Source organism: Solanum verrucosum, unplaced genomic scaffold, assembly GCF_900185275.1.
Source record: "Solanum verrucosum unplaced genomic scaffold, falcon-dt-bn FXZP01000259.1, whole genome shotgun sequence".
NCBI classification, from domain to species: domain Eukaryota; kingdom Viridiplantae; phylum Streptophyta; class Magnoliopsida; order Solanales; family Solanaceae; genus Solanum; species Solanum verrucosum.
In genome coordinates, this window is record NW_026019973.1 from 779,520 (window position 1) to 799,169 (window position 19,650).

Sequence of the window (19,650 nt, forward strand, 5' to 3'; positions counted from 1 at the left end):
TTGTACATCATTTTAAATTTTCTATTTTTTGAAACGTAGAAAATGAAATGTCCTTAAATATATTGACAGTTTACAAAGATGATCTTTATTGACGGGTGATCAATCATATGGTATTATTCATAGTCTTAATTTATCAAATTATGATTTCGTTTACTTCTCTCGATCCTCGAGTCTGATCGACTTGACTCTTTTTCCTATCCCCGGCCTCTCACTTTGTTACACAATATGAAGCCAACAACCTTTTTTGATAAAAGTTTTTTTTTTTTTGGCAATCCATTTTGATTTGTTGGTTAGTAAGGCCAACAAGATGAAAGAATAGTATGTAGAACTCACTTCTTTACGACTAATATATATATTTGCAACGTATCAGATTCCTTAAAAAGAGAATTGTTGTCTACCATAACTTTTAAAATATTCAAACTTGAATTCAAAACATTTTTTTGTTTTTGGTCAAGAAAAGAGTTAATATATATTAATAATAATTAAGAGGGGAAATGTATAGTTTAAAATATTGTCTGTTAATCTAGTGTACATAGTTCCTGCTTCCACTTGTTTTTGGGCATACACAGGGGCCTGGGCTGTAACATCTCACAATTTGAAATAACTAGGAAGAAGCTAATAGTTGGAAATAGTCATTTTTGGAAAGAATGAAAATCTGGAAATTTTGTTAAGTTAGAATAAGTTGAGTTTTGGACAACTTCAAACGGCCATAATTTCTAGCTCAGGGTGAGATAGAGGTACTTCCAGATATGGTAGGAAAGCTCTTGAAATGATCTTTCCAACGCCGCTGAGTTTACGTGATTCCGAGTTTGTATGAGTGAGTTATGCCCTTTGGAAGTTGGGCTGTTGGAATAAGGAAAGTCCAATCCGAATTTTTGAAGGGTAGTTTGGTCTTCTCCTTGCCCAATTATTTTATTTCGTTTTTGGTAATTAAGTTAGGGTCTAATTAGAATGAGATTAGTTTACGCTTTTACCAAATTACACTAGGGCTTGGAGAAAAGAGAAAAGAAGAGGAGAAAGGAGAAGAAAAGCAAGATTCGTCAAGATCGTGGAGTTTAGTTTGTGAATTTCGTCGGGGGTGATCCCTACAAGGTATGTGAGATCACATAGCGTTGAGTTAGTTCACCCACGCTCCCAACTTGATTCAATTTCAGCAAAGTACATTGATTTTAAAGTAAATCCCTTGAATTCTTGATGAAGTTCGTTTGAATCCTTATGGGTTGTGTTGATGTTGGAGTTTTCTTGAGATTGATTCACGTTTTTAGTTGTGTTTTCGAGTAGAATTTGATGTTATTTGAGGGTATAGATGATTCTAGGTGTTTAGGGAAAGAACCAATGGAGTTTAGAGCTGAAAAACGAAGAAGAAATTTCGTCGGGGAAATCTGGGCAGTGCCTCAGCGTCGCGGACCTGCTCCCCAGATTTGTGGAAAATCGTTTCGCGTCGCGGTCACGGACTGTTCTACCTCAAAAGTCATTTTCGAACCAAAAATTTAAATACTTATCCGCGTCACGGACCCACCCTCAGACAATGATTTCTTGATCTTTTCTAATGTTTAGCTATCTAAAATCATTCCTTAACATCATGAGATCTTTCCTATCACAAATCACAATCCTTGAATCCATAATTCAATTCAAGGAAAGTTAAGAGTCAAGTCAAGAGAAGTCAAGAGTCAAGTTAAGAGAAGTTCTTAAAGTTTTCCAAAAGTCTTTTACAAATGTTTTAACATTGTTTTAAGACTTGAGTTTTGAGTTGAGTAAAGAGTAAAGTTTGAAGTGCTTTTCTTCAAAAAAGTATATTGGGACTACGTATTCCTAAAGAGTAAATGTTTTCACATTAAACAAGAAAGGAAACTGAGATTTCCAAAAGAGCATTTGAGCTAGTTTTCATTAAAGAGTAAGAGTAAAGTTCATCCTTCAAAGATTATACGTGAACTAAGTATTCCCAAGAGTTAAAATGTTTTCACATTTAAGAAAGAAAGGAAATTGAGATTTCCAAGAGAGCTTTTAAGCTAACTTTTTGAGTAATTATCTCAAACCAAAGAAAGAGTTTTGTTTTTACAAACATATGGGCTAAAGTATATTTTGGGAGTAGTAGTGAGCATCGATATGGGGACGAGCTTGAGTTCAGATAACTCACATCTCCATAAATCATGTAGCCATCATGGGTAGTAAAGGATCATACTTTTTAGATGACTCCTTAAGATGCTTTTACCATAACCTAATGGATCCACTAAGTTAAGTAGTTCTATATGACTACAAAGTAAAGGACAATTCTGGCAGCATGGACAAGACGTTGTATCACCACTTAGGCTCATAGTGGTGGTTGTCAGTTAAAGAATCTCCACAGAAACTATATTACTTTATTATATGAGTAAAATTGAGTTTGTTATTGCATTTTCTTTAATGAACTGAGTTGTTTCCACTGTTTTTACAAGCTTTTTATATATTGCATATGTTTTATTGCTTTATATTGAGTTAAGTTATTTAGGAGTTGAGTAAAGCCAATGTAAGTGTTTCTTTCAGATTCTTTCAAGCTTAAGTTGTGTTTAGCATTCCAACTCGCATACTCGTACATCTTATGTAGTAATGCCAGTTGGCCTGTATCTTATTATGATGCAGACACAGGTAACCAGGATCAGCATCCAGCGCCTCGTTGATCCAGTTTGAGAACTCAGAGTCTTGTGGTGAGCCTCCTTGCTTTCGGAGGATCCCTTTTATTTCTTTCAATTTTATTATTAGTTCATTAGGATGTCATGGGCCTGTCCCGACATCCATCTCAGTTGTGTAGAGGCTTCATAGACAGACATTCAGTTAGTTAAATTCATTTTCACTACTTTATTATTGACTTATGTTTTTGAGACTTGAGGTTGCTATATTGGCTAAGTTTGAATGATTATTTAAAGACATTCTAAGTTATTTCACAAGTTTCTTTTTAGACTATTTCTTGTGTTTAAGTCTTCCGCTGAGTAAGTAAGCCAAGTCAAGGGTTCTCTTGGGACCAACAATGGTTCTCGAGTGCTAGCCACGTCCAGGGCATAGGCTCAGGGCGTGACAAACATGGTATCAGAGCACATAGTTCAAGAGTCCTAGGGAGTCTATGAAGTCGTGTTTGTAGAGTCGTAGTTATCGGTGTGAAGCGCGCCACATCTATAATTAGGAGGCTGCAACATTTAAGAAATTCCTTCACTTCTTTCATACTCATTTTGTGCGTTAGAGGTTTATCTCTAAAAAGTTTATTTCTAACTCGTGCTTGCACGTAACCGATTGTGAGTAGGACTGTTTTGAGAATGCTTTCATGGGGCGTTTCTTTCCCCGTGAGCTAAGAGAAGCAAATAGATGGTTGCCGACATGAGGAGTATGATGAGTTTTTTCGTTGTTAGGTTGTCTCGCCTGTCAGGTAAGGAAAGTAAGCAGCCATGCTAATAGGTGACATGGGCATAACAAGGCTGATAATCCACGTGCAACAAGTTGAGAAGGACCAACTGAAGGATAAAGAAGAGTTTGAGAATAAGAGGGCTAAGACATCAGGGAGTGAATCCGGGCAGCAAAAGAGTAATGTTAATTGGTCTTCTTTCCAACATAAGCAAAAAGAACCTGCTTCATTATCTGCTAGTGCACCTGCACCAAGGAACAAATGTGAATATAATAGTCAAAATTTTCAGAACTTCAAAGTTAGACTGCGCATTCGTAAGGTAGAAGGGCACAAATGGATACTAAGACTCCTGCATGTGCTAAGTGTGGTAGGAGCCACTCAGGGATGTGTCGTGGTGGCTCTATTGGTTTTTTCAAGCGGGGCAAGAATGGTCATTTTATGAGAGAGTGTCCTAAGAGCAGACAAAGTAATGGTAATGGGGGTAATAGAGCCCAATTTTCATCAGTTGCTCTACCAGATAGGGCGACATCTAAATAAGCTACTTCAAGGGCAGGCGGAGAAGGAAACCGTCTTTATGCTATCGCTAGTCGTCGAGAGCAAAATGATTCGCCAGATGTTGTCACTGGTATGAACTAAGTCTTCAATTTTGATGTTTTTCCAGAACAACTTCTTGAGCCCTTCAGTGTTTCTACACCTGTTGGTGAGTTTATTCTAGCAGAAAGAGTCTATAGTGATTGTCCTGTTTCCATCAATCACAAGAGTACCATGGCTAATTTAGTTGAGTTAGACATAGTAGAGTTTGATGTCATTCTAGGTATGGACTGGCTTTATGCTTGTTATGCATCAATAGATTGTAGAACTCGAGTAGGCAAGTTCCAATTTCCAGTGAACCAGTTATAGAGTTGAAGAACAGTTCAACATTTTCTAAGGGTCGTTTTATTTCGTACCTTAAGGCGAGAAAGTTGGTTTCCATGGGGTGTGTCTATTACTTAGTCCGAGCTAATGACTCTAGTGTTGAGATACCTCATATTCAGTCAGTTTTAGTAGTAAAAGAGTTTCCAGAAGTCTTTCCAGATGATCTTCCCGGAGTCCCTCCTTAGAGAGAAAAAAGACTTCGGTATAGATACTATTCATGATACTCGTCTTATCTCTATTCCGCCATATAAAATGGCATCAACAGAGTTGAAAGATCTTTTAGAGAAATGTTTCATTCGACCAAGTATCTAACTTGGGGCACTCTGGTCCCATTTGTGAGAAAGAAAGATGGTTCCCTTAGGATGTGTATATATTACCGTCAGTTGAACAAGGTTACTATCAAGAATAAGTATCATTTTCTGAGAATTGATGATCTTTTTTATCAAGCTTTAAGGTGCTTCGTGTTTCTCAAAGATAGACCTCAGATCAGGTTACCATCAGTTGAGGGTAAGGGAATGTTATATTCCAAAGACAGCATTCAGGACCCATTATGGTCATTATGAGTTTCTGGTCATGTCCTTTGGTTTGACCAATGCGCCTGCAGTATTCATGGACCTTGTGAATAAAGTTTTCAAACCTTATTTAGATATGTTTGTTATCGTCTTCATTGATGACATACTAATCTATTCGAGGAATGAGGAAAATCATGCTAGTTATCTCAGAATAGTTCTCCAGACTCTAAGAGATAAATAGTTGTAGGCCAAATTCTCTAAGTGTGAGTTTTGGCTTGAAGTCTATGACATTCTTAGGCTACATTGTGTCTGGAGAGGGAATTAAAGTTGATACTCAGAAGATAGAGGCAGTGCAGAATTGGCCCAGACCCACATCTCCAACTGATATTAGGAGTTTCTTGGGGTTGGCTAGATATTATAGAAGGTTTGTCGAGGGATTTTTATCTATTTCATCTCCTTTGACCAAGTTGACTCAGAAAACAGTAAAGTTTCAATGGTATGAATCTTGTGAGAAAAGCTTTCGGGAATTGAAAAAAAAGGTTGACTACTGCCCAGTGTTGACCTTACCAGAAGGTACGAAAGGCTTTGTTGTATATTGTGATGTGTCTAGAGTTGGTTTGGGTTGTGTGTTAATGCATAATGACAAAGTTATAGCTTATACCTTTAGACAGTTGAAAGTTCATAAGAAAAACTACCCAACCCATGATCTAGAGTTAGCTGCCTAGTATTTGCTTTGAAAATATGGCTCCATTATCTTTATGGTGTGTATGTGGATGTGTTCATCGATCACAAGAGTCTTCAGTATGTGTTTAGTCAGAAAGAGCTTAATCTCATACAGAGAATGTGGTTAGAGTTACTAAAAGATTATGACATGAGTATTCTTTATCACCTAGGTAAGGCTAATGTTGTTGTTGATGCCTTGAGTATATTATCTATGGGTAGTACCGCCCATTTTGAGGAAGGTAAGAAAGAGTTAGCAAAAGAGATGCATAGACTTGCACGACTAGGAGTTCGACTAATGAATTCCATAGAAGGAGGAGTAGTGGTGATAAATGGGGCTGAATCATCATTAGTGTCAGAAGCAAAAGATAAGTAAGACAAAGATCCTTTATTGCTTGAATTAAAGGCAAATGTTCATAAGCAAAAAGTGATGGCTTTTGAACAAGGGGGAGATAGTGTTTTGAGGTATCAAGATGGATTGTGTGATTGATTTCAAGGGTAATTGGGATGATCATCTACCTCTCATTGAGTTGCTTACAACAATAGTTACCATTCTAGTATCCAGATAGCTCCTTACAAAACTCCTTATGGTAGAAGATGCAAATCTCCTATTGGATGGTTTGAAGTTGGTGAAGCTGGGTTAATAGGACCAGACTTAGTTCATCAAGCTATGGAGAAAATGAAAGTTATTCAATAGAGATTGAAAACAGCGCAGAGTCGTCAGAAATCCTACACTGATGGTAAGAGAAGGGAATTAGAGTTTGAAGTAGATGATTTGGTATACTTGAAAGTTTCACCCATGAAGGGTGTTATGAGATTTGGTAAGAAGGGGAGGCTTAGTCCCCGGTATATTGGTCCCTACAGAATATCCAAGAGAATTGGCAATGTAGCCTATGAGTTAGAGCTACCACAAAAGTTATCAGCAGTCTATCTGGTGTTCAACATCTCCATGTTGAAAAAAGTGTATGGGCGAATTGATCATACCAACTGAAGATATTGGGATCAAGGATAGCTTGTCTTATGAGGAGATCCTGTTCAGATTCTAGATCGCTAAGTTCGCAAGTTGAGAACAAAAAAGGTAGCATCAGTCAAAGTTCTTTGGAGGAACCAGTTTGTTGAGGAAGCTACTTGGAAGCTAAGGAAGATATGAAGAAGAGATATCCACATCTCTTCGAATCCGGAGAAGTTCCAAATTAACGTACTAATCCTTTTCTTGACTTTTATTTATAAGATTAGCATGTTGTAATTGGATTACTTGTTGGGTGTTTGAGCTGAATGTTAATGTTACCCCCTTAACCTACTAAGAGTAGTATTATTTGAGGACAAATGTTCTCAAGGGGGAGATATTGTAACATCTCACAATTTGAAATAACTAGGAAGAAGCTAATAATTGGAAATAGTCATTTTTGGAAAGAATGAAAATCTGGAAATTTTGTTAAGTTAGAATAAGTTGAGTTTTGGTCAACTTCAAATGGCCATATCTTCTAGCTCAGGGTGAGTTAGAGGTACTTCTAGGTATGGAATTAAAGCTCTTAAAATGATCTTTCCAACACCGCTAAGTTTGCACGATTCCGAGTTTGTATGAGTGAGTTATTCCCTTTGGAAGTTGGGTTGTTGGAATAAGGAAAGTCCAATCCGGATTTTTGAAAGGGTAGTTTGGTCTTCTCCTTGCCCCATTATTTTATTTCATTTTTGGTGATTAAGTTAGGGTCTAATCAGAATGAGATCAGTTTACGCTTTTACCAAAATACATTAGGGCTTGGAGAAAAGAGAAAAGAAGAGGAGAAAGGAGAAGAGAAGCAAGATTCATCAAGATCGTCGAGTTTAGCTTGTGGATTTCGTCGAGGGTGATCCCTACAAGGTATGTGAGATCACATAGCGTTGGGTTAGTTCACCCATGCGCCCAACTTAATTCAATTTCAGCAAAGTACATTGATTTGAAAGTAAATCCCTTGAATTCTTGATGAAGTTCGTTTGAATCCTTATGGGTTGTGTTAATGTTGGAGTTTTCTTGAGATTGATTCACGTTTTTAGTTGTGTTTTCGAGTAGAATCTGATGTTATTTGAGGGTATAGATGATTCTAAGTGTTTTGGAAAAAACCCAATGGAGTTTAGAGGGTTTCGAGCTAAAAAACGAAGAAGAAATTTCGTCGGGCAAATCTGGGCAGTGCCTCAGCGTCGCGGACCTGTTCCCCAGATTTGGGAAAAATCATTTCGCAGAGCGGTCACGGACCGTTCTACCTCAAAAGTTATTTTCGAACTAAAATATTAAATACTTCTCCGCGTCGCGGACCCACCCTCAGACTGTGATTTCTTGATCTTTTCTCATGTTTAGTTATCTAAAATCATTCCTTAACATCATGAGATCTTTCCTATCAAAAATCACGATCTTTGAATCCATAATTCAATTCAAGGAAAGTTAATAGTCAAGAGAAGTTAAGAGTCAAGTCAAGAGAAGTCAAGAGTCAAGTCAAGAGAAATCAAGAGTCAAGTTAAGAGAAGTTCTTAAAGTTTTCCAAAAGTCTTTTACAAATGTTTTAACTTTGTTTTAGGACTTGCGTTTTGAGTTGAGTAAAGATTAAAGTTTGAAGTGCTTTTCTTCAAAAGAGTATATCGGGACTATGTATTCCCAAAGAGTAAATGTTTTCACATTAAACAAGAAAGGAAATTGAGATTTCTAAAAGAGCATTTGAGCTAATTTTCAGTAAAGAGTAAGAGTAAAGTTCATCCTTCAAAGATTATACGGGAACTAAGTATTCCAAGAGTTAAAATGTTTTCACATTTGAACAAGAAAGGAAACTGGAAGAGAGCTTTTAAGCTAAGTTTTTGAGTAATTATCTCAAACCAAAGAAATAGTTTTATTTTTACAAACATATGAGCTAAAGTATATTTTGGGAGTAGTATTGAGCACCGATATGGGGACGAGCTTGAGTTCAGATAACTCACGTCTCCATAAACCATGTAGCCATCATGAGCAGTAAAGGATCATACTTTTTAGATGACTCCTTTAGATGCTTTTAGCATAAGCTAGTGGATCAACTAAGTTAAGTAGTTCTATATGATGACAAAGTATAGGACAGTTCTGACAGCGTCTTAAGACGTTGTATCACCACTTAGGCTTACAGTGGTGGTTTTCGGTTAGAGAATCTCCCACAGAAACTATATTACTTTATTATATGAGTAAAGTTGAATTTGTTATTGCATTTTCTTTAACGAACTGAGTTGTTTCCACTGTTTTTACAAGCTTTCTATATATTGTATATGTTTTATTGCTTTATATTGAGTTAAGTTATTCAGGAGTTGAGTAAAGCCAAGGTAAATGTTCCTTTCAGATTCTTTCAAGCTTAAGTTGTGTTTAGCATTTCAACTCGCATACTCGTACATTCAATGTACGGATGACAGTTGGCATGCATCTTATTATGATGTTGATGCAGGTAACTAGGATCAGCATCCAGCGCCTCGTTGATCCAGTTTGAGCACTCAGAGTCTTGTGGTGAGCCTCCTTGCTTCCGGAGGATCCCTTTTATTTCTTTCAGTTTTATTATTAGTTCATTACGATGCCGTGGGCCTGTCCCGACATCCATCTTAGTTGTGTAGAGGCTTCATAGACAGACAACCAGTTAGTTAAATTCATTTGTCACTACTTTATTATTGGCTTATGTTTTTGAGACTTGAGGTTGTCATATTGGTTAAGTTTGAATGGTTATTTAAAGACATTCTAAGTTATTTCACAAGTTCCTCTTTAGACTATTTCTTGTGTTTAAGTCTTTCGCTGAGTAAGTAAGCCAGACCAAGGGTTCGCTTGGGGCCAGCAATGGTTTTCGAGTGCCAGCCACGTCCAGGGTGTAGGCTCGAGGCATGACATGGGCTTTGTTTCACAGAGGCATCCACATTCAGTTCGTAGGATCCAGGTCTGGGAACTGGGGGTTCCCATTTGACTGTGGTAGTTATCTTTCGTGCCTTTGTAGTGCTTTGTTTGCCTATGAGCAAATTGTACTCATTTAATTAAAGGTGGATAGATGCTATTCATTTCATCATCACGTACACTAATTATTGGGCCTAATGTTCCCTATGTGATACTATAGACAATAACAATAAAGCAATAATGATGACTTAATTTTTTTTTGTGGTTGGATCCGTTGTATACCTTTCAAGCTATTTAATTCGATTTGACTTTCACACATAACCCCATTTACTAATAATATATCATAACAACTTTCACATTTATAATGAACAAAAGGAAAATACATGCTGTAAGCCTAAGTTAGGATTTTCTCAATTAATGTATTACCCACCTAATACCTAAGTGGAACTTGTCCAAAGTATCAAAATTTATTGAATTTAAGAATACATGCTACAATTTGGTGAATTACTTATAAATATGATGTGAGAGGAGTATTTCTGTTATGACTATGACAAAGTATATAATGCATAAAAAATGGTCAAAAATATCCTAATTATGCAAAATTAAACAAAAACGTCATCAAATAATAGTTTTGTCTAAAATATCTTTTATCGTTAATAGTTTGATCCAAAAATACCTCTATTATAAACATGACATTAATCTGGATATGCATTAAAAATATCTTTAAAAATTTAATTATAAACATTAATCTGGATATGTATTAAAGATCAATGGAGGATTCCTAGAGGGGATCCCATCCCATTAAAAAGGTATATGTAGTTATTTTACATTGATTGATAAAATGGTATATAGGAAGAAAAAAAGATGATTTCCTACTTAATTAGAGTGTCAGTTAAAGTGATTTTTTTTTAAAAAAAGATCAAGAATATGATTCTTTAAAAGTAATATTTTTATTAGAAATAAAATGTATCTAAAAGAAAAGTAATATATATTTATCAGGGAAAAAATATTTTTGATTCATTAAGTAACAATAGGGGTATTTTATGACCAAACTATTAGTAATAGGGATATTTTTGAACCAAACTATAACATAACATTTTTAGATCATGTTATTAACTGGAGATATTTAATTTTGATTCAATCTCACATAGTTCAAAAGCCCTTTCTATTATTGCATATCACATAATCCTTTTATTTTATAAAATGTAGCAAACACACACACACACACACACACATATATATATGTATATATATTGTATGTTTTTATTGTATTGTATACATTTTAAAGAATATTGTTACTATTTTATGAAACAAATCCGTTAAATTGAGTAATTAGGCATTTAATTTTGCATTACTAAGTAAAAATCTTATTTAAATATTTTATTTCTTCATTTAAATATTCAATCTTGAATTTTATACCATTATTAAAAATTGACGAATTCTATCCATTCCATCATATTAGTTGATGGTGTCTTTTATTTATTATGTAAATATCACTTACGATAAATTGACAATTATGCTTTTTAAAAAATTGTTGACCTTTTATTTATACAAATATATCGATATTTTAGTATACTTTTCAAGCTACTTATTTCGATTTGACTTGTAGCAATGAATGAATGAAACTATAGACAATTTGGACCTAAAGCGTTGCTATATTGATAGAGATGTCACTTGTCTTATTAATATATATATACCAAGGTCCCTTCCACCTTTTATAAACAGTGGATCCACGTTGAACAAGTCAATTAAATAAATACCTATAATTATTTTTATTTTTATAAAAAAAAAGGGGGGGGGGGGGGGGGGGGGGAAGGTCTAAAGCCAGATTAGACAACAACATCCTGGTTAAGATTATTCGTTCGGGCATGTGAGATAAAATCATATGAGATGAAATTATGATTTAAAATCATTTGAGATGAAGTTGAAGTTTTGTTTGGACATACAATTTAAATTTTTAGGTTGTATTTTTTGCTCATGGACATCGAAAGCCTTATAAGTTGTGCTAATCTATCAAAATTACCTCAATTCTCTATACAAATACCAAATAAGCAATATTTCATACCAAAAGTATAATACACTTATCACAAGCTCTAAAAAAATACAACATTTATTTATCAAACTTTAGTTTAATAAAATAGTAAATTTAAACATGAATGTAGGGTATCCTCCCACATATAATACGAACAATCTCCTTACGTTTAACATACATTTCTCGATATAAATGGTTTATAGGTTGGAAATATTAATTATATCAACTATAAATTTGGTTGATGAATTATCCGATATAAATAATTTAACGGTTGGTAAGAGTAATGATATCAACTATAATTTTTGTTTATATATGAAATAAATAGTTGATAATTATTAAATGTTAGATTATTTTTTTTACAAAACATAAACTTGTGATGTAGATTTCAAGCCCAATTTTTAATAAATATTCAAAACTATAAACCTTATCATTTCTAGAAATGTTTTTGGATTCATCGTCATCCTATGATGTATGAATTAAAGGAAGAAAGTGTCCTATCTATTCAAGAATTAGGAGGAAAAAGAATAAATAATTTGAGATAATTATTTTTTTTAAATCACCATGAATAATTTGAGAGGAAGGAAATATTACTTTGAAGAAATTAAGGAATGGAAAGAGGCCAGTTGCTTGTCCCCAAAAGCAAATCATATTTAAAATAAAATAAAATTGTTATGCCCTTCACTCACTCTTCTCTCTTCATCCCTAATTTATATAAGTTAAAGTATATAAATTTATTATTTGTTATAAGTAACAAAACAAGATTGTTAAGAAACTACAAGAATTTGGGCATGTTAACCATTGTTGCTATGTTGATAATGATATGCTTTCAATTTTAGATAACAAACTCTCTCTATACTCTATAGTATGCTAACTTAACAGTTCACAACATATTATATATATATATATAGTAATCGCTATTTGGTCCGTTGACGTTATCATGATATATTAATCGTGATTCTAAGGGAAGTTAATGGCATCTTTCTCGAAGGTAAGATAATTTGGACCTTCTCGAAATTTATTTAATTTTCATATTGTAAAAAGGATTTCGTGGATGTTCTTGAAATACTGATTGTCAAGAAGTGTTCAGCCACATCTTAATCTCTTTGTGAATATTCAATGGATTATTGAGATTTTTGAGATGCCTCTTCGAAGGAATATATATTACCTCAGTGATTCAAGGATGTTAATAGTATATTTCTAGATTTGGATCTTCTTGAATTATTTAATTTTCAAGAATAATTCAGCTATATCTTTATCTCTTTACAAATATTTCATGAATTTATGAATTTTTGAGATATTTCATTAAGAGAATATATTAGTCTAAGTTTGATGTGTACATGACTATTAGTGTAATTAAATTTGGGGGGGTGGGGGTGGAGAAGAGCTTATCTAGATTTCAAGCTCAATTTTCATTAAACTCAACTCTCAACTTTGTCATTTCTATAAAAATCTTGGATACATCTTTATCCGTAGGCCATAGGAGAATTGAAGGAAGAAGTGACCTACCTATTCATGAAATAAATTAAAGTGAAGTGTCAAAATGTATTTAAATTATATTTATATATCTTATTTTTTGAGTTTTATACTTAAATTATTGGGAGTGCTCTGGTTTTATACATAAACTATCACTCATTAGTAGGGTGGACCCACCCTTACTCAAGGGGTGTCAAGCAACATCCTTCGCCGAAAATACATTGTATATGTATATAAGTAAGTATGTTTTTTATTAAAACCATTGACACCCACAATCCACGTATCTTACCACTAATTAAGAGTTTCCTACTTTATATTGAAGAAAATACACTTAGATACATGTATTTTTGCTATTAGATACATAAAATCATACTTTATATTGAAGAAAACACACTTAGAATACATGTATTTTTGCTATCGGATACACATAAAAAAGGAAAAAAGGCGAGTGAGATTGGGGACGGAGGCGAGCAAGACTTCTATGTATCCCAGATACGTGTGAATCATACTAGATACACACTAGATACGTGTGAATCATATTAGATTCGTATATCTATATGTATCTAGGATAACAGATACATGGAAGAGTGATGAGTGAGATGGGAGAGAGACGAGGGAGGCAAGTGAGATTTCTTATGTATCCCCGATATATAAGAATTCATTTGGATACAATGTAACTAGAATAAATTACACTTAATGTTGACTCTATGTATCCGATACACATGTATCTGGACGTATCTGAAGGCACTAAAATATGGTAAAATATATAATATTACAAACTAGAATGTATCTAAGTAATTAACTCCTAAACTAATGAGATTTACATAAGTTTCCCTAAAAACAAACCAATTTCCTTTGATCCATTTTTTGTACAAATTATGCAATATTCACACAAATATGTGTAATATGTATCTATCGATTTTGAATCTTGAAAATAAAGGAAAAAAAGAGAGTAGATTTTCAATTTTACTTTGTCGTATTGTGGCTATTATAATATTTTCTTCTTCAAAATATTACAAATTAATGGTGGAGAACGGTTTACTTTTCTTTCTTTCTGAAGATGGATCCTGTTTTTGAGAAAATATGTTTGGCAATGGAAAATTACATGGATAAATAAATATATACTAGTTAGTTTGTTAGTTAATATAATTATGATTTAATTAAATTACCATTCGTCACTAACTTACGATCATAATTACGTGATTCACATTCAGAAATTGTATAAATTTAGAATTTGTATAATTTGGTCCCATGGTATAAATCTAGAATTTTGCTAATTGTATAAATTCAGAATTTGTATATGCTTATCCTAATTTGTATATAATTATCCTGTGGATACATTTAATTTGTATAAGTTCTGAAAAATTCCTAAATGTATAAATACAAAATTTATATATTTACCATATTTGTATATTGGTAAACGAATTATACAAACAAAAATCCTCATAGTAAAGGAAACTATATAGTTATAAAGCGTAGTTAGGTAAACTATAGCTAAAAAAGCTTATTAAATTTAATTTCTTTATTATTTATGAAATTTCCTCATATTTATTTGCATAATCTTTTTTTAAAAGGTTAACGTTCTTTTGTGGTCACTCTGATTTGTAATTACTGATAGACATCTATAAGAAAACAACAATGACGATATTCAAGAAATGGTTGATATGCAAAAATGATAACTCAATTATTTTAGTGTACCTTTTGAGCTACTTAATTCTATTTTGACTCTCATCTGGTGGTTGCAAATAGACATGTTGGGTTTTAATTTAGTCGAATTAAAAATAGGTAAATATAAAATGGATAATAATTCAACCCGTCCATATTTCATATGGGTGAAAATAGATGAGGTAACAAATGAGTTGGGTAAAATATAGTTTCACCCATATTTTCATGAGTAAATTGTACTCTACTTTAGAGTTCAACATGGAGAAAATATTTTAGTCTTCTTTTTTGATTAAAAATATTGAAAAAACTTTATTTAGTTTTATTGTATCATAAAAGCAAAAAAATTGAAAAAATCCTATCACTTTTCAATTAAATAAATTCAATTTGTATAATAATAAAGGGAAAATATTTTTATTTACAAAGTAAATGAATATTTGAATTTTAGGAGTAAAAAGTGCTTAATGCACTTTAAGCAATATCAATATTAATATATGATTTGCTTATTTTAAACTATTATTTGTTACCCACTATAAAATTAAGCATATAAAAAAAATATAATTAACAAATGAAATGTGTATGTAATATATATATCTTTTGGAGGGTCAAAGACTTCACATTTTCAATTATAAAGAGGAATAATTAGTTATGCGGAAGAACATAAAAAGGAAGAAAAATTACATCATTTTTAGTGATATCATGAATTTTGAGTGTGTAAAAGTTGGAAGCTTAACCCATTTGGCTAATCTATATTTTTATCCATGGATACTCATATTTTTATGGGTTAAATATGAATATATCAACCCATATTTTATCCATATAAAAAATCACCCACCCAATCTATTAAATTATGGGTGAGTTATCAAAATATGGACTCATTTTACCGGTACTACTCTCACCTATAACCCGTTTATCTATAATATATAGTAGGGAAAAAAGTTTGAAATATATTCGAACTTTGACCGAAATTGCTGTAACGATACCAAACTTTGGAAAGGACCTTTTACCCCCTGCACTATTTAATAGTGTATTTTAAAGGTATATATGTGCCCACGTGAACATCATAAATATTGCATAATTATAAATAGTAACGTGTCCACGTGGACACATATATACCTTTAAAATACACTATTAAATAGTGCAGGGGGGTAAAAAGTCCTCCATAAAGTTTAATATTGTAACAACAATTTCGATCAAAGTTAAAGTATTTTTCAGACTTTTTTCCCTATATAGTAATAACATGCACAATTATGAATTATGATGAATAAAAAGACAATAAGTTAGTTTGTAAAAATTTCAGATGCTTGGTACAAATTGGACCTATTATATAAGGTACCATATGTTCTAAGTTTTTCATTCTCAACTTGTCATTTCAATAATGTTTTTTCAATCCTTAATATGAAGTACAAATAAAGTAAGTGTGCTAAGTCACTAATTAATAGTCCTTCAAAACCTAGTTTAATCTATACTCCACTTCTTGGTTAAACCATTATTTTAAAAGGGAAACCAACAATTCTTTAAACCAAGTGATTACTTGTAAGATATATTTACTTATCATTGTGTATTCATTGATTTCACTCGTGATCGATAAAGATCATTCAAATGTTTGTTTCAAGAGGATGATGAGTTATCGAAGAGTATAACTCCATACTTTTGACCAGATGAAGAGACTCTATTATGTCGATGAATGAAAAAAGTCTCATATTAGTAGTTAATGAGATGTGTGGTTTTCTTATAAGGTTGGTGCAATCTTCCTCCCTTTTGAACTAACTTTTGGGATGTAAATTAGGTCTAAGATATAATTTTACATGGTATCAAAGCAAAGTCATTTCACCCAATGTTAAGCCGCTGAAATAAAATTGCCCACACACCAAATGCTCAGCACTGAGCGTGAGATGGAATGTTAATAAATGAAATAAAGTTCCCTAAGACCTAATTTTACATATTAGCTCCCCTCTTGGTATTACATTATTTTCTTGGTATTTACATGATTGGGCTATTCAATCTTACCTCTTCCACTTTAATTAATTAATTTATTTACATATTTTTTTCGTGAAAATAGTATCTTTATCGTCGAGCCTGGTGAAGTACTTCAATCATAGAGTAAAATATAGGTTTCCACCTCATTTCCTCTACCAAGCTAATTGGATAATCGTAACGAGGAAAATAAATTTTTACTGAAATAGTGAGGATAACGATTGAATAGTTTTTTCTTTTTTCTCAATAACTCAATTAAATATTTGTAATAATTTGTGGGCTTTTAACTCTTCAATTCTCCACCACATCATTTCTATAAAGTTTCTTCGATACGTCGTACGTTGTCCATAGGTTATGGACCATGGGAGATGTAAGAATTGCATGAAGAAGTGACCTATCTATTCACAAAATAAATTAGGGTAAAATTTGTCTGTTCAGTTCGGTTATTTTTTTAGTTTATTTGAATAAAATCAAAACCAAACCAAATACTATCGATTTTTAAAAATCTAAAATCAAACCAAACTCAAATAAAATTGATTTATTTAATCGATTTGATTCAATTTTTTTATTTGGATCGATTTTTATCCAAACCGTGAACACCGTGTATAACAATTACAACATGCTTGGTTAAAACATTGGTGATTTCGTATAAATTAGAGAACACATTATGTTATGCACAATTACTCAAAACAAATTGATATACAAGTTTTTACACATATCTTGAATATATATACACACAACAGATGGGCCACTTAGTCAATATGTATATATTTTATACATATTTATACCAAAATATACTATTGTTACTTTACCTAGATTTTTTTTTTCTAATTTTATGATCTTAAATTGAAAATTATTTCACACATCGTAGTTATGTATTACATTATATATAACAAGTCTCCTTGTTCCTCCTTAACTTCTCTCTACAACATGTAATTATTGTATTGTATATTTTTTTTTTTTCAATAGATTAACTATCACATTCATACTCAATCGTATCTATTGTATCAACCTTTTGTATAACTTTGCCTCTATTTAAACAATTGTTATCAATCTCCTTCACGATTATATAAAGTGCGTAATCAATGAACTTTAAAATTTTCTTTTTCGATTTAATATAAATCTGAACACTAGTAACATTGTAGATTAGGATAGATATGATCAAGTCATCCTTTGAATTAATAAGCTTAGTTTCTAATGCATTCGACTTAATTACTATCAATTTTGATATTTTTTGAAATTGCTTCAACTAATATTTTTTTTTTTTGAGTTAAAGGTAGACCCAATGACAACACAATCAACAAACAAATTGACAAATTTATTATCATTATCCCATTGAACACTATAAAAAAAGGTATAGTGTATAAATCTCCATCGAAAAATAAGTTTAAAATCAGGAATTGCAACAAAAAATAATTGAACCCACACACGCAAAAATATGAATGTATATGAAGTTTGGAGAATCAAGAATTGAAAAAAAAATGAAAAATTATTGTAATTCGTGATATAACAGGATAAATATATCAAGTAAATTGGTGAGCATAATTTGGTCAATTTCGACTTATATATATTCGCATGATAAAGAATTATGACTTTGACTTTTCAACAAATATCTCAATTGTATCATACTATATACCTTACACATATAAAAATATTTAAAATAAAATACAAACAATTCTCTTTGGTAATATCAGTCACTCAAAAAAACATTTAAATCAAGATAAAGTAGTCAAAATTTCAACATCTAGTAATTAATTACTATTTTATGCGCTTGTTAGTATTACTCCGGTATATAGTTACATATATGTGAATTTTATATGTAATTAGATACTTCAGTACAATATTCCGTACCGCAATATATCAAATACCATATCAAATATCAAGAATTAATTAAAAATGCATACCAAATACTATAATATTCAAACCACGGTACTAAAAATTTCAATTTCGATATTAATCATACTATGCCCATACCTAATTAAGATGTTTATCGTCTTTAAAAATAATTACTTTCGAAAATAACACCTCATACTTTTGAGCTAAGATTCGGATCGCAGGACGGTAGAAAATGTATGATAATCTAGAAGAATAAAGTTGTGTCCAAATATGAAAATCAAGAATCCAGTGCACTATATAGTATTGGACAAACAAAAATTTGAGTTTTGAAAAATTGAACAGATGAATTTTTGGCAGAATATGTTAGGTAGAAAATGACAACATGAGAAAAAAACAAATAATATTGAAAGCAAAATTCTTTTATGCCCCTCACTCACTATTCACCCCTAATTCATATCAATTAAATTATGTAAATTTATTTATCATAATTAGGTGATAAATGAGATAAGATTTGACATCCTAGTATAAATATTTTTTTGTGGTTTATAATATTATAATTATTTTAATTTATTTTTTATATTCCAAAACTATTCTTAAAAAGAGTATATCTTTGGAGATTTTTTTGTCAAATAAGTGGAATCCAATATAAGTAAAATATTGATAGTGCCATTAGATATTTTACCAAATAAGAAAATATGTCTTTTTCTTTTTGGAATTGACTAAAAAAGAAAATATGTCATATAAATTGAGATAGAGTGATACTAGTTTTTCCTAATAAACTCACTAGTAATAGTTTGTTTGGTCTAACTTTTAAAATTAGCTTATTTAAAGAAGTGTTTATTTCAAAAATGTTTCTTTAGAAAATATTGTTGGTAAGAAGTAGTTTGTGTTTGACCAATAAATTTTTAAAAATATTTATATGCAACAATTAGTGTTTAGCAAAACTTTTAAAAGTGCTTCTATATTTTACTTTTCTCAAAATTGCTTTTCAGAAAAGTACTTTTGGAAAAAAAAAAAACTATTGTTTTTTTATCTTATGTAAAATAACTTTTGTTATTGCAAATGAACACTTATTTCTTTCCAAAAACTCAATCAAATATTTAATTTTTTTAAAAAAATAAACACTTTTTCTACCTGAAACTTCTAGTGTGAAACTCAAACTTCTAAAGTTTAAAATCTTAAACTCAAACTCAAACACTTTTTCTACCTAAAAAAAAAAATTGAAAATGAGTTTCAAGTTTAAAAAATGATTTTGACCAATTTTCAAGTGAATTTTCCACTGCAA